The sequence below is a fragment of the Lemur catta genome, chromosome 1, assembly GCF_020740605.2.
Source record: "Lemur catta isolate mLemCat1 chromosome 1, mLemCat1.pri, whole genome shotgun sequence".
NCBI lineage: Eukaryota > Metazoa > Chordata > Mammalia > Primates > Lemuridae > Lemur > Lemur catta.
This window is the reverse complement of record NC_059128.1, coordinates 203,700,349-203,713,770: the sequence shown is the minus strand read 5'-3', so window position 1 is coordinate 203,713,770 and position 13,422 is coordinate 203,700,349. Positions and strand designations below refer to the sequence as shown.

The following is a 13,422-nucleotide window of genomic DNA, read 5'->3' as shown; positions in this document are numbered from 1 at the left end:
TTTATAGAATCTATTAACAATGTCTAAGGGTAGCAAGAATTTGATAGGGCATTTCACTTTTCTAGATAGCAGGCATTCATTGGCTCTTGAATGTTTCATACAAGGCAGAACTTCTACTTTATTGTGTTCCAGAGAAAGAAAAGCATTTTTGAATCAAAACAGAGGGGGAACTGCAAAATGAATTCCAATGAAACATGAGCAAGCAAGCACATCCAAGGAGGTTTTGTTATGACTTATCAGCATTCAAGGGATAGGAGAAAAAATAGAAAGAAATTATTCAATTGTTAAATCAAGACTTCTCATCCCTGTTCTGTAGTCAATTTGCCAAATGCCTTTTCTCTTCTCTAATGCCACCTTCCAATATCTCATAACACTAACCTGATTGATCACTCGGTCACATCAGCCCAAACTCATTAAGCCAATTAAATAAGAGTGTATGAGATGGAGAATCCTGCTCACTTGGCTTTGGCAGTGCCATCGGCGACTCGGCTTCTGAACATTTCTCATAGTCATATTTCAAGGGCTGTGATCCTGCATGAGTGGTTTTGATTTATTAAAGGGGACACATTGGCACTCAGAAGGACTTCTCAGGACACTGAAGGGGAAAAAAGTAGTAAAAACCAGAACAATCTGACAAAAATAAGATGCCTTGTCACCAAAACCCTGAGGCAGCTCACACACATGGTGCCGTATTTTAAAAATGAAGAAAATAGACGGTCTTAACAGCCTAGTTCTGTAAGGATAGTGACTCCCAGAGAGCTCTTTCCTAATTAATGTCCAAAGGGCGGCCTTGTTCTGAGGAAGGCTTCTAGGGGTTCATTGGCAAGGCAACCACGTGTGGCTGTACAGGGCACCCATCAAGGGGCAGGAGAGGGGCTCAGAGCCCACCCGGTGTCCACTGGGTGCCCTGGTGAGGGGTTAACTCAGCCTGTAAGAAGGAGGGTGTATCCCTAATTTGTTCGCAAAAGGTGCACATTGATGCAATTTTTCTGGAGGGCATACATTTCCTTACCTGTAGAAAGGTACCATATATGCTAACAGCTTGGAGTCTGGGTAATAAATAGATTGGATAATGATTTATTGTCCAAAAACCTGACAATGCAGAGACCAGAAGAGCTGTCACTTTTAGGAAGTCTCTTGAATTCACTTTGGGTTCCAAAGGGTCTCTGCCACAACTCTGGGATATTAAAGCTTTTGGGAAAAGCCAACCAGAGATTTGGTCCCAGCCTGAGTTTTTTGCAGCATAGGGTAGAAGTGTGGAAAGAAGGAGGGGGTGCTGACATGTTTTGTACTACAAACATTAGGACATTTGAGGGAGAGACTGTTTCTTATTCACTGCATTCTTAGTACCACGCAGTCAATAAAGCTATATGGTTAAAAATGCATTTAAATACATTTTATTTTTTGCAGCTTGCTCTAAAAAGAGAGATGGTTAAAACCTATCTTTTTTAATGTCCACAAAATTCAAGATACCTTTGTGAAAAATTTTTGGAAACCATTAAATAAATATAATAGGACCTTAGAGTTAGAGTTAAGAATGTCTTGGTCCAACCCACTTAGTTACAAATGGAAAAATAGAGGTCTAAATATAGAGTTCAAATGACTTGTTCTAAGCTACACAACCAGATAGAGACAAAGCCAGGGTTAGAACTCAGGAATTCAGACAAGTCCAAAGTCTTTCTTCAATGCTTCTGTGACTTAGAGAGTAGGCACATGTACCTCTACCATAAGGCTTTTCCCCTATGTTAGACATTGACAGCCTCCCACATGCCAAGATCTTACACTATACCTGTGGCCCTTTGCAAGCACTATTCCCACTTTCCTAGTGCCATCTTTGACCCGACCCAATCAGCTGTATATTCTTCTACTCTACCACACATTGCTGGACTTACAAGTGGGTAATCAGATATCAGATTCAATATCTACATTTATGGGACCCCCAAAAAATACCAGCTAGAAACCTGTTATTTTCAAATCCTTTGGGAAATGAGTCACAGAATAAAAAAATAAATGATCACTGCAAGACCACAGAACAGGTAAATGTGTCATACACCAGACTTGAACATTGGAAGGGCTAGGCCAGAGCAGCAATAAACCAGGAAGCCCCTGGAGTGCACACTTCTTAGAGTAGACACACCAAGGAGACCCACCTCAAGACAGCCAAGCTGAAACAGAAGAGTAATTTTTAAGAAATGCTTACTCATCGCCTAGTTCCACTCTTGTAGAAAGCTTCGCAGTGCCTGCTACTAAACGAAGGGGAAATCACCCCTAAAGAGCACTGGATTCAAGCAACCAGTGCAACAACATTTACAAAGGCATTTGTCTGGGGAGTAATGATAGATTTTCTAAACTCCATTTCTGATACTTGGAGCTAGATACATGGCCAGTAACTCAATGGAGACAAATATGTTAAGGCCATTGTCCCAGATGGAGCATTTTAGTCAAACCATAGCAAGCCATTTCTTTCTCAGGTAAAAGGAGCCAACTGATTGAATGTGGTAGGAAAATTAGAATTCAGAACCTCAGTCACATGGAGTCATAGACATTTACAACTCAGGGTGAACTTAAAAATTATAAAGAAAAATCTACAATGAACAATAGATTTATGAGCTTAAAGGGTAGCTTCATTTTTCCCTAAAAAGCATTCTGGGAATACATTGTCATTATATTTTAGAAACCATGGTGTTCCATCTTCTTTATCTAGAAAGTTTAAACTGGATTAACCAGCTATGAAGGAAAAGAAAATTTTATTATACCTTGATACCTTTGTGTTTCTATTCAATATTTTCTCGACTGAGACTACTTAGTGTTCTGCATTGATCATCATTTCATATTTATTGAGTGCCAGTGCTCAAGACACTACACAGAAGATATGATGAAAACTCACTAAATCATCAAAGTAAGGTCGAGGGTAGGGCAATTACCCAGTGAATTTAGGTAGTTTTCTATTAATAGAACCGGAAGCATGTCCATCAGTAGGCTTCTAATCATAGATTATTTTTGTAAATGTTTTGGGATTATGGAAGAAGAAAGAAGGGAAGGATCTGGAAGAAACCTTTGAAAACAGCTGTCTAGAATTGAGTCAATGTGTTTTAAACTCTCTAAACCATATTATTCAGCATATAAAATCAAGAACATTAAGGAAAGAGGCACAGTGACTCCTTAAAAATAAAGTGGGCTTCCAATTTAAGTAAAAAAATAGTCATATTAGATTATAAATAACCCAAAGTATAAAACAAATAACCATGAATACATGCTGATATTGTTTAGCAATAGAAAGAAAGAAAGAAAGGTAGGTAGGTAGATAGATCTCCTTTGCATTCCATATAATTTATGTATGGTACACACTTTGCCTTCAAGGAGGTGAAGTATAATTCCCTACCCTTTAAGTACAGCCTGTGTACAGTAATTTCTTTCCAAAGAGTACAGTGTGAAAGGAAGTGTAAGAGTAAAGTGGGGAAATCTGGCAAACACTACCTCAGTCAGGTTATCAAGACAAACGCCAGCAGTGAGAAGTCACTAACAGTATGCACTCTTGTTATGAAGTGAAGAGTATGATAGTTTAATGCTGTGGTCTTACTTCCAAAATCCACAACCCCAGTCGAATCATGAGAAAAAACATCAGATACATTCCAATTGAGGAACATTCTGTAATATACCTGACCGGTACTCTCAAAACTATCGAGATATTCAAAAACAAGGAAATTCTGAGATACTACCACAGTCAAGAGGAGTCTAAGACACGACTACTGAATGTAATGTGGTATTCTGGATGGGATTCTGGAAGACAAAGTGAACATTAAAACTAAGGAAATCTGAATTAAGTATATACATTGGTTAAAAGTAATGCATCAATATTGGTTCATTTATTGCAACAAATATGCCATACTAATTTAAGATGTTAATAATAGGGAAAAGTGGGTGATTAATTTATAGAAACTCCCTGTACTATCTTTTCATTTTTTTCCTGCGTTTTTCTAAAACTACTAAAATAAAACGTTATTTAAAAAAATAAAAAGGAAGTTGGCTGTTGCCAAAAAAAGACAGTAGAAGAGGTGGGTATTAACAGGAGATAGAAGTTAACAGTCAAAAGTCACTTTTAAATGCCAAGGAGAACTGTTGGAACAATGTGTTAAGAATAGCTTGGAGGTATTCATAAGCACAATTAGCACCTTGATTGACTGGGTCAAAAATAAGACTGGCTGTGGGGGAGCCAGCCCAGGGTCATAAACGGTTCCTGCATCTAAATGAGCCGAGGCAGCCCCAAAGAGGAAAGTGTCAGGTAAACAGAGGCCAGGGTTGTGAAAGAGCCCCTATGTTATGCATTCTCTCTGCTATTTCTAATTAAGAGTAATTTCTTCAAAATAGTCATTTTGACATTTTTGTCACTTTTACAAAGGCCTTTATGTCTAGATACAAGCAGCCTCTGCTTCTCACTACCTTGAATTTTGCCTAGGAGGAGAGGACCTAAAAACGACTCCTAGCAAGGCCAGATCTGACCACCCTCTAATTTCGGCTGTAGATTCTTTATTTGGAGGGACTGAATCATCCATTTCTCACCTTTCTCACCAGCCAAGTATTTTTAACTTACTGTTAGCTATGGAGTGAACATAGGTCTATAAGGAAAAAGTCCATTTTTCACTTTTCTGCTTTTGACTGCTGAATGCAATTCAGCAATGCTGGATGCCTTATAGCAAAAAAAAAAAAAAAAAAAAAAAAAAGGAAAGGTCTTTTATGCAAAAATAGTGTTGGTTTGTTTAACATTTTTCACCATTTTTTTAAATGCTCAAAGTGACTCTGCAACCCTAATCAAGGACCACTTCTTACCTGGTGACTGTTCATTTGTGCTACCCTAAGAAATAGCGTGCACTAGACTTGAGCTCCCTAATAGGCTCCAGGGATAGACAGGTTGTAGAGATGGTTGTGTCCAACTTTCTCTACAGAAGGACCTGACCTGGAAGCTGAACCTCTATGGACCTGTTCTGCTAGACCTCAAGAACCTGGAACACCACAGAGACAAAGCTTTTTAGAGCCACTGTATACACTGACACTCAAGAAACTAAACTGCATGGAAACAGTTTGTTCCAACATCTAAAGGAAGCTATCAGGGTTTTATTGGGTTCTTAGGTCTAAACTAAGAAAATGAAAGTAGGGAGGCCAAGCAATTAATTGATCAAAGGAGGAGAGAAAGACATGTTTCTCATCAACACGTCCCCCCCCTACAGCATATGTGGGCAGCATGGCAATTAAAAGCATTTAAGCAAGACATTTGTTTCTCTCTATGTTGTTATTTGCACAAGAGATAAAAAATGGATTTCCTGGTCAGGGATAAAAAAAAGGATATAGCAATGATTGGATATTGCAAAATGGTGAAATTCAGATAATACAATTCTGTGAGGTGCATTCAAAAACAGAAAGAATAAATTATGCCCTGGAAAAGGAACACCAGAGGAAAATACCAAAGCCAATTAAGATAATAATTAACAGATATGCTGGCTGAACACATACTACAGAGCCAGAACTGTGGGCACAAAGGATAGAAAAGGGAAGTTAAGGTGGGGAAAGGTCACCTATAAAAGGTGACCAGAGTGCGATGTTAAATGTACGGAGGATTGAAGGCAGCCCCAGGGGAAGGATTTGACAAAAGAGGCAAAGTGATAGTCAATACAGAAGGAAATAGTGAAACTTGAACTGCCCAAGTTTAAAGAAAAGCCCGAAGTATCTGGTCTGCCCTCAGTTTTTGCCAGTATTTTGGGTGGGCAAAACCAAACTCAAGTCTATAGAAGGAAAGCAAATAATTATAATAAACATTTATATAACAATTGCTATATGCCAGACATATGTGAATATATTAACTCATGTAATGTGTAAAATAATCCTATGCAGAAGGGACTTTATTCTCCCTATTTTACAGATGAAGAAACTGAGGCACAAAGAAGTCAAGTGACTTGCCTAAGGTTACCCAGCCAGTAAGTGTGCTCGTAGCCATCATATGCCGATTTAAATCACACATAAGCTACCTGCCACTAAGAAAGAATATGCATATTCATCTTATAACTGTGTTGAGACCTAAAATAATTAAACTCTTTGGAACCACTTTGTTTCTTCATATTTGTTCTCTCACTCAACCATTCCACAAATATGTATAGAATGCAAACTGTGTACCATGTACGATTAGAGGATTTGGGGATACAAAACTTTAAAATATCCTTGCCTTCCTGAAGCACACATTCTAGGGAGGGACAACAGACAAACAAAATAAATAAGAATAGTACATAGCGTATTAGATAGTAGTAAGTATGGTGAGCCAAAGCAGAGAAGAGAGACAGGCGTGATAGCTGAAATTTTAAATAGTGTGGTCATAGTTATCACTGAGACTTAAAGGAGGTGAAGGAGAGAGTCATGCATATACTTGGGGAGAAAACGTGCCAGGCAGAGGGAACGGCAAGCATAAATAAATACGCTAGGGCCAGAATGCGATAAAATGTCCAAGGTGACTTTGTGGCTAAAATGGATTTATCTTTGATTAAGTCGCTAAGCCAAGCCTCAAAGTGCTTTTTACCCCATATATACATGAAACACAAGCAGTCTCCAAATTACATATGCTTCACATACTACTCTTCTACCTAGAAGGATTTCTCTTCATATATCATCATTCCAGAAGTAACTCAAAAGCTACCAACTCTCCCAGATTCTTCCTTCATCTCTTGTTAGAAGCAGTACATGGGTTTCTAAATTCCTTAGGTTATTTGCCACTTTCCAACTTGTTTTCCATTAGAGTTACTTTTATACCTTATCTTACACATTTGTTGAGGGCAGGAAATGGACAGTTCGTTGTTTTACACTTTACAGAGTTCAGCCTTGCTCATAGTGAGTATTCAACAAATTGTTGTTGAAAAGGTTTGGGTGTGTGCTTTCTACCAAAATAAACTCTGTATTACACTAAAATCACTAACTTCACATCTCTATTTTATTATAATGAGAAAACATAGTTCATACTTTCTCAAATTTTTGGTTGCTTAATACAAAGATTTTTGCCAAAATATTGCAACTCGTCAATATGGGAAATTTCAAACTAATATTTTAAGATTCAATGATCTTAAGGAATAACACATTTTCCCACACAACCATAAGTGAAAAAAGATTAGTTGCTACAATTTTGCTGTAAATAAGTAAAAATGGCATATCGCAAACTATCTTTGCTTATGTGATATACACATGATAAAGAATAACATATTTAAATCTCTCAAGTAGATAGAACATTTAAAAATGAGGCTGAATTTTCATTTTTGCCCAATGTGGCAATGACCAGTGGTTTATGCCCTATTACTCCATGACTGAAAAATTCATTGGATAAGATGTCTTTCTGTAAGGGATACTATAAAATTTGACATGGGATTGTTAGGATATTATAGTCAATGAATCACTACCACACTGCTTTCAAATACCAAAAAGTATAGAGACAATGTCAGACAGAGTAGTACAGAATTTAAAATAATCTCCTCTGAATTTCTCCTTATTCCCTGATGTAAAAAGTGGTTAACAATGTCATATAACTGATTTGAAACTGACATTTCAGCTCTATGGTTACTATTGCTTTTAAAAGAGTAGAAAACAAATGGGAAAATCAGTGAGAGAGACATCTGGGGGAAACACTCCTTATTTGGAATTGTTTCCTGCTTCTGTGCCTACCTCCATGCAGTGACTTGAGGTGAGATGACCTGGCTGGGGTGTGCAGGCCTTTGTGAAGAAGCCTCTCCTGGGCAAGCTGGCCCGTGGCCTGAGATCCTGATCTGATGTCCAATTTGACAGTAGATGGACACTGCTCATACTCAGGATTGGACAGCCCAGAAAGCTTCTGCTCAAGGACTCAGAGATTAACCAGGACTTCATGTCTTATCGTAGAAGGGTTAAAAGGGGGAAGTAGATGCAAACTTCTGGCCATCAGACCCTAGAAACAAAAGTAAATACCCTCTGTGCCATCCTGGGTTTCAAAATATGAGCCTCATTGAGTAGAAATGACTTTCCCTTCCCTACCCCCACCTTTTCCTAACCTATAATTATTCTTCCTTCCAAGTCATAGTAGCATCACTTCCTCAATTGTCTTGTACATAATTTTTTCCAAAGCTAACCCCAGCTGCCATTCTCACCATCCTTAGTCATTCATACAATAAATATTTCTGGAGCACCTACCACATGACTAGGATTGGAGGACAATGCTGAACAAGACAGGTATGGCCCTTGTATTCATTTAGGATAGAAGGAAAGGATGAGTGCCCTGCAGTGCAGGGAACAATGACCCTCAGCCCACATCTTGATACAAGACGGCGTACTTAAGAATATACCACACAATGAAAGACATTGGTAAGCACTGAACCTCATACAGCGAGGTTCTAGAGAGAGGAAAGAGTTATGTCAGAGTCACAGGAGGAAATTTTCCAAGTTCCACAAGCCCAAAAATAGTTTCCATTCCTCCCACCTAACTGCCTCCCACTCCCACTCTGATTCCAGTGTTAACCTTACCACCTCCTCTCCTGCCTAAGACAATGGCAACATTTGTATTTTTCCTTCTCAGCAATTTTTTCCTCTCCTGGCAGTCTATAGGGAGCAAATGGGGCTGGAGTTGGGAAAATAGAGTGCATTTTTGGCTTTGCATTTCCACAATTGATTCATGAGATTAGCAGAGGCAAGCACTTGAGAAAAAGGGAAAAAAATACTATTGGAGATTCTGAAGATGTGGCTATGAATTACAAAAGCTAAATGCTGGAAATCTCAGAACAAAGAATTCATAGAGTGGGAAAAATTTCAGAGAAAACTGACTGTCCAAAGAACAGTTTTCCTGCCACTTGGATAAGAGATAACAGTTTGAAGGGCTCACATGCTGTGAGGACCTGAAAAGTGGCCTGGTACACGGCCCCTACTACCTCTGGAGTGAAACCAGAGAACCATGGTTGTATGCACATCAGAAGTCGCAGGTGAGAGTGGTGGATTTCAAAGAAGAGGCCATTTCCTGGCTTTCCACAGTGTGGTTCAGATACTGCATAGCTCACAGCAAAACCCCAAGTGCAACATGATGCCATGCTGTAGGTCAAAGGGCTGAAGGAGGGATGTAGGTGGCAGATCCCCAGTGCAGTTCACAAAGTTGTATTTTCACAATGCATATCCGGAAAACAGCCAAGAGTTCCTGAGGAAGTATAATAGCCCCACCAGAAAAAAAAAAAAAAAAAGAGTCACAGGAGTGGTTGAAGAGAGGTGACCACTCATGGTTCTGGGACAGAGGATACAGATTGCGTAACCCTTTCATGGAGGGAAGACCAAAGACCTAGTAGATGGAGATCCCACAGTGAGAGCCAGAGAGATCAAAGGAGGACAGGGAAACCAGATTCCCTTTCCTTACGCCATATGCTTACCTGCCAGAAATTTAGGGGAAGCAGAAGGAAAGGAAAGAAAATTCTGATTGGACTGAATTTTAGACCAAATTTAGATTTTAGTTTAGATTTAAACTAGAAGTGAGTGTTGTCAAAGTAACAACATTAAGTTTTCCATTAAAAGCAGAAATAGAGACTAGAGAGTTAAATTCAGTTATTGAATAGCAGGTTTCAGCTTTGCACATCCAAGCTCGTGGACTGTTATTAGTTATAAAACTCATACTTTTTATACTGACACAGAAGAACAGATACTCCCCAAGCAAATTTATTAACAGAGTATGGCAGGATCAGACCAAATTCTAAGAGACACACCATAAATCCAAATTATCTTTTCTCAACACTTCTTGGGAAAAAATCATGGTAAACTTCAATACAAAGATAGTAAGGGGTGACCCATTCAAACCTTTAATAATAAGAAACCACAGTGATTAATTAATTCAAAGTCTATTGCAGGATTTTCTTCATTGTAAATTTTTATTACAAATAAATAATCCTTAGAAATTTTAATAGGAGTGTTAGAAACTACATAATGTTGTGGCTGCACCAGAAGAGGCAATATCATGTGTCTACCCACCGGGTTTTCTACAGGGAGTTTGTGGAGCACAGTGGTGAGAGTGTGGGCTCTGGAGTCAGGGAGCCTGAGTCCTAACCCCAATTCTACAGTGCTATGCAGAACCACATGTGTGAATCTCTGATGTATTAATTATGATAAGTGAAAACAGCTAGAGTCAAAAGACTACATACTATATGATTTCATTTACATGAAATTCTGGGAAAGGTAAAATTATGGGAGCAACAACAGATCTACGGTTAATGAACCTGGAGTCAGTGGTGGGGCTTGACTAGAAAGGGGCTGGGGAATTTGCAGGGCTGGGTGATTGAACTATACTGCATCTTGGTTATCATTTGCCAATTTATCAAAACATATAAATATACAACAAAAAAAGAGTAAATTTTACTGGATGTAAATTTCTTTTTAAAAAAATCCCCATTTTGCACTTAATAACCAAATGATCTTGCCCTGGTTGCTAAATCTCTTTTTGTGCTTCAGTTTCTTTGCCTCAAAAGACAAATAAAAGCACCTTCATCATAGGACCATTATGAAGATTAAATGAGTTCATGGGATTAAGGCAATTAGAACAGAGTCTACCACCCACCATCCCAGAAGGCCTTCGTAATAGTTATCATCACCATCATCATCATCATCCTTATGCCTGGTCTATGCCAGGTGTAGTGGCTTCTGTGGTGCTCTGCCCAGACCCCCCTTCATCTGTGCACCCATCCCCCAGATGTTAGGGAGACTGTTACACCCTCCCAGCTGCATCCCCACGGGGAATTGCCCTCCAGCATAGGCCTGTCCACCAGCCATTGGCTAGGGTGGCCCCTAGGAAGGGGTAGGATTGGTCTGGGCCTCAACTACCGCCTTGTGGGTCAGGCTCTGCCTATCTATGATGTCTTCCTCATAGGCAGTAAAGAAAATAAGGTGCGGATTCCATAGAGCAGGACCACCTGGGTTCACATTCTGTCTTAACTACAGGCATAGTATCTCGAAGTCATTTACCTCCCCTGTGCCTAAGTTTCCTCATGGGGTTCTGGCAAGGATAAAAGAAGCTAATGAGTGAATGTAAAAACACATTCAATGGTACCCAGCTCAGAGTGATCCAGTGTTCATCTGAAGTTCTCTGACCCTCGTTATCTGATGATGCGTTTTCGCTTAGCTGATTCCACAATATTGTTTTTCTTTTAATGTATACTTTTTCTATTGCTTTGTCTAAATTAGAAGTGAGTATTAGTCCTAGTTCTTTCAGTTTACAAAATAGATATTCAGAGAAATTAAATGATTTGCCCAAGATTAAAAGATTTGCACACAGCCAGACACTGTCATGTCAATTCATTTTCAGAATTTGGTCTTTTTCCATTACACCACAAAAGTCATATAAGGAGCTGTTGAAAAGCTGCTCCAATACATATTTATTTTAACTTCATGTAGTATATAAAACACAGGTCTCAATAAGGAGATAATTCTTATGTACAAGTTGAAAGAACATTAAAGAGTGCTTGTCCACCCCCAACCCCCCCCTTCCCAATACTAGAACTCTTTCTACATTTTCAACAACTCTTTGGTTGCATGGCTTCTGAATATTTCCAATGATAAGGACCTCCTAGCTTCCTGAGGCAGCTTGGTTTTGTGACTGTCCATCAGAAGGGAGTTACATTAAGCCATGTTTCCTAACTACCGCTTTCCCTGGTTGGTCATAGTTCTGCTTGTGGAGCCACACAAAATAAAATAAATCCTTCATCCATGTACTAGCCTTCCAAATATTTGAAAACAGTTATTACATCCCACCCTTGGTTCCAAATTAAACAACGCAGATGTCTTCAACCAATTCACCATCACAAAACCTTCAATACCCCACCATCCTGTGCCCATTCATCTGACACACTCCAGTCTGCCAGCATCCTGAAATACAATACCTGAAGCCAAACACAGATTTCCACCTCTAAGTTGAGCAAGCCAGAAAAGAAGGACACTAAAACCCTCTTTGATATAAATTCTATGCTTTCATTCACTCAGCCAAAGAATCTCACCCTTTTTAAACTGACTCTCAACTAGAATCGCCAACTATTTGTTCCAAATCTCATTCCCCACTGCTACACTAACCTGTCATTGTGCTGTTTTATTATGATTATCCACTCAAAATTTGTCTGCTTAGATATAACCCATTATTTCAATTTTCAGGAGCATTTTGTCAACTAATCTTTATCTAAATATTCACTTCTCCCAACTTGAGCCAACTAGAAAATTTCATCAGCATGCCATTAGGGTCCACCTCCAAATACTGATGAAAACAATGATTTGTAGAGGGTAAAGACAGAGACCTCCTTCAAGCACGCTATTGACCTCTTGCTCACGTTCCCTTAAGGTTCTGTGTTCAACCAGTTATGAATCTCACTCACAGCACTGGGATCCAACTTACATCCCTCCTTATTCTCAAAGATACCATGAGAAACTTTGTCAGACCCTGGCCAAAATCTCAGTGTGGTACATTTCTGTCATTCCCTAAATATTCTGATCCACTAATCCCATTCTGCTCTTTGTTATATAAATTCAGCTCAAGGATAAAAGACAAATTAAATATTACTCTAAGGGCAAACAAGAACCTTGGGTGGAACTCACAGGATCTCCTTCAGATTAGCCCTGAGGACTGTGAGCTGCCCAGAGAGAAGATACAGCCTGTTCATAGAGGTTAATCAGAAAATGACACATTAGAAAAACTAAAATAAATCCATATGCTAGGAAAAAAAAAGTGCAAAGGAGAAGAGTGAAGAGGTGTGAGGCTAGAGATAGATAAGAGGGGACAGATCTTGTAAGTCATGTTAGGCAACTTGGCCTTTATCCTGAGGACAACGGGGAGGCACACAATTAGATTTGCATTTTAGGAAGATCACAGACAAAGGCTGTTCTGGAGACTCCTGCTTTGACAGGGAAGTGGGAATATTGACCTCTAAGGTCCTGTCCGATGCAAAGTCTTTTGTTTTATTGCTTAGCTAATCAGGAAACCCAAATGAAGGTTATCTTCTTCTAGCAGGATTTGCACTTTCCTTTTCTTCATAAAATTGTCCAGATTTATCACTCCCATTAGGAGTATGCGTGTGTGTGTGTGTGTGTGTGTGTGTGTGGTGGGGGGGCTTTGTAGCTAACATCACAATATCCTAGCACCTTTGCATGTCATGGTAGAATGGGTCTCACTGTCACTGCATTCTTCTTGCTCAGCAAGCCCTCCTGCTAGGAACTGAAACAATCAGTAGCCTAATTTGTAAGTTGCAAAGTACACAAGTGCCACTACCAATGTTGAAAGAATCAAAGAAGTGACAAAAGTTCGCCAGAGATGTGATGAAAAGTTCATTATTATAAAAAATCATGCTGTCAAAAAAATGTAACAGTTGATTAGGTAAAAAATTCAGGATTCTTTATGCCACTTGTTACGCAAAG

General features: G+C 39.1%; 1 long non-coding RNA gene across 1 annotated transcript in view; it reads right to left on the bottom strand.

Annotated features, from left to right (window-relative positions):
* Positions 1–469, bottom strand: part of LOC123641741 — a 29,450-nt gene extending 28,981 nt beyond the window's left edge. Inside the window, exon 1 of the long non-coding RNA XR_006736341.1 lies at positions 379–469. This is a non-coding gene — a long non-coding RNA (uncharacterized LOC123641741). The remainder of the gene's footprint in view (positions 1–378) is intronic.
* Positions 470–13,422: the final 12,953 nt, after the last annotated feature.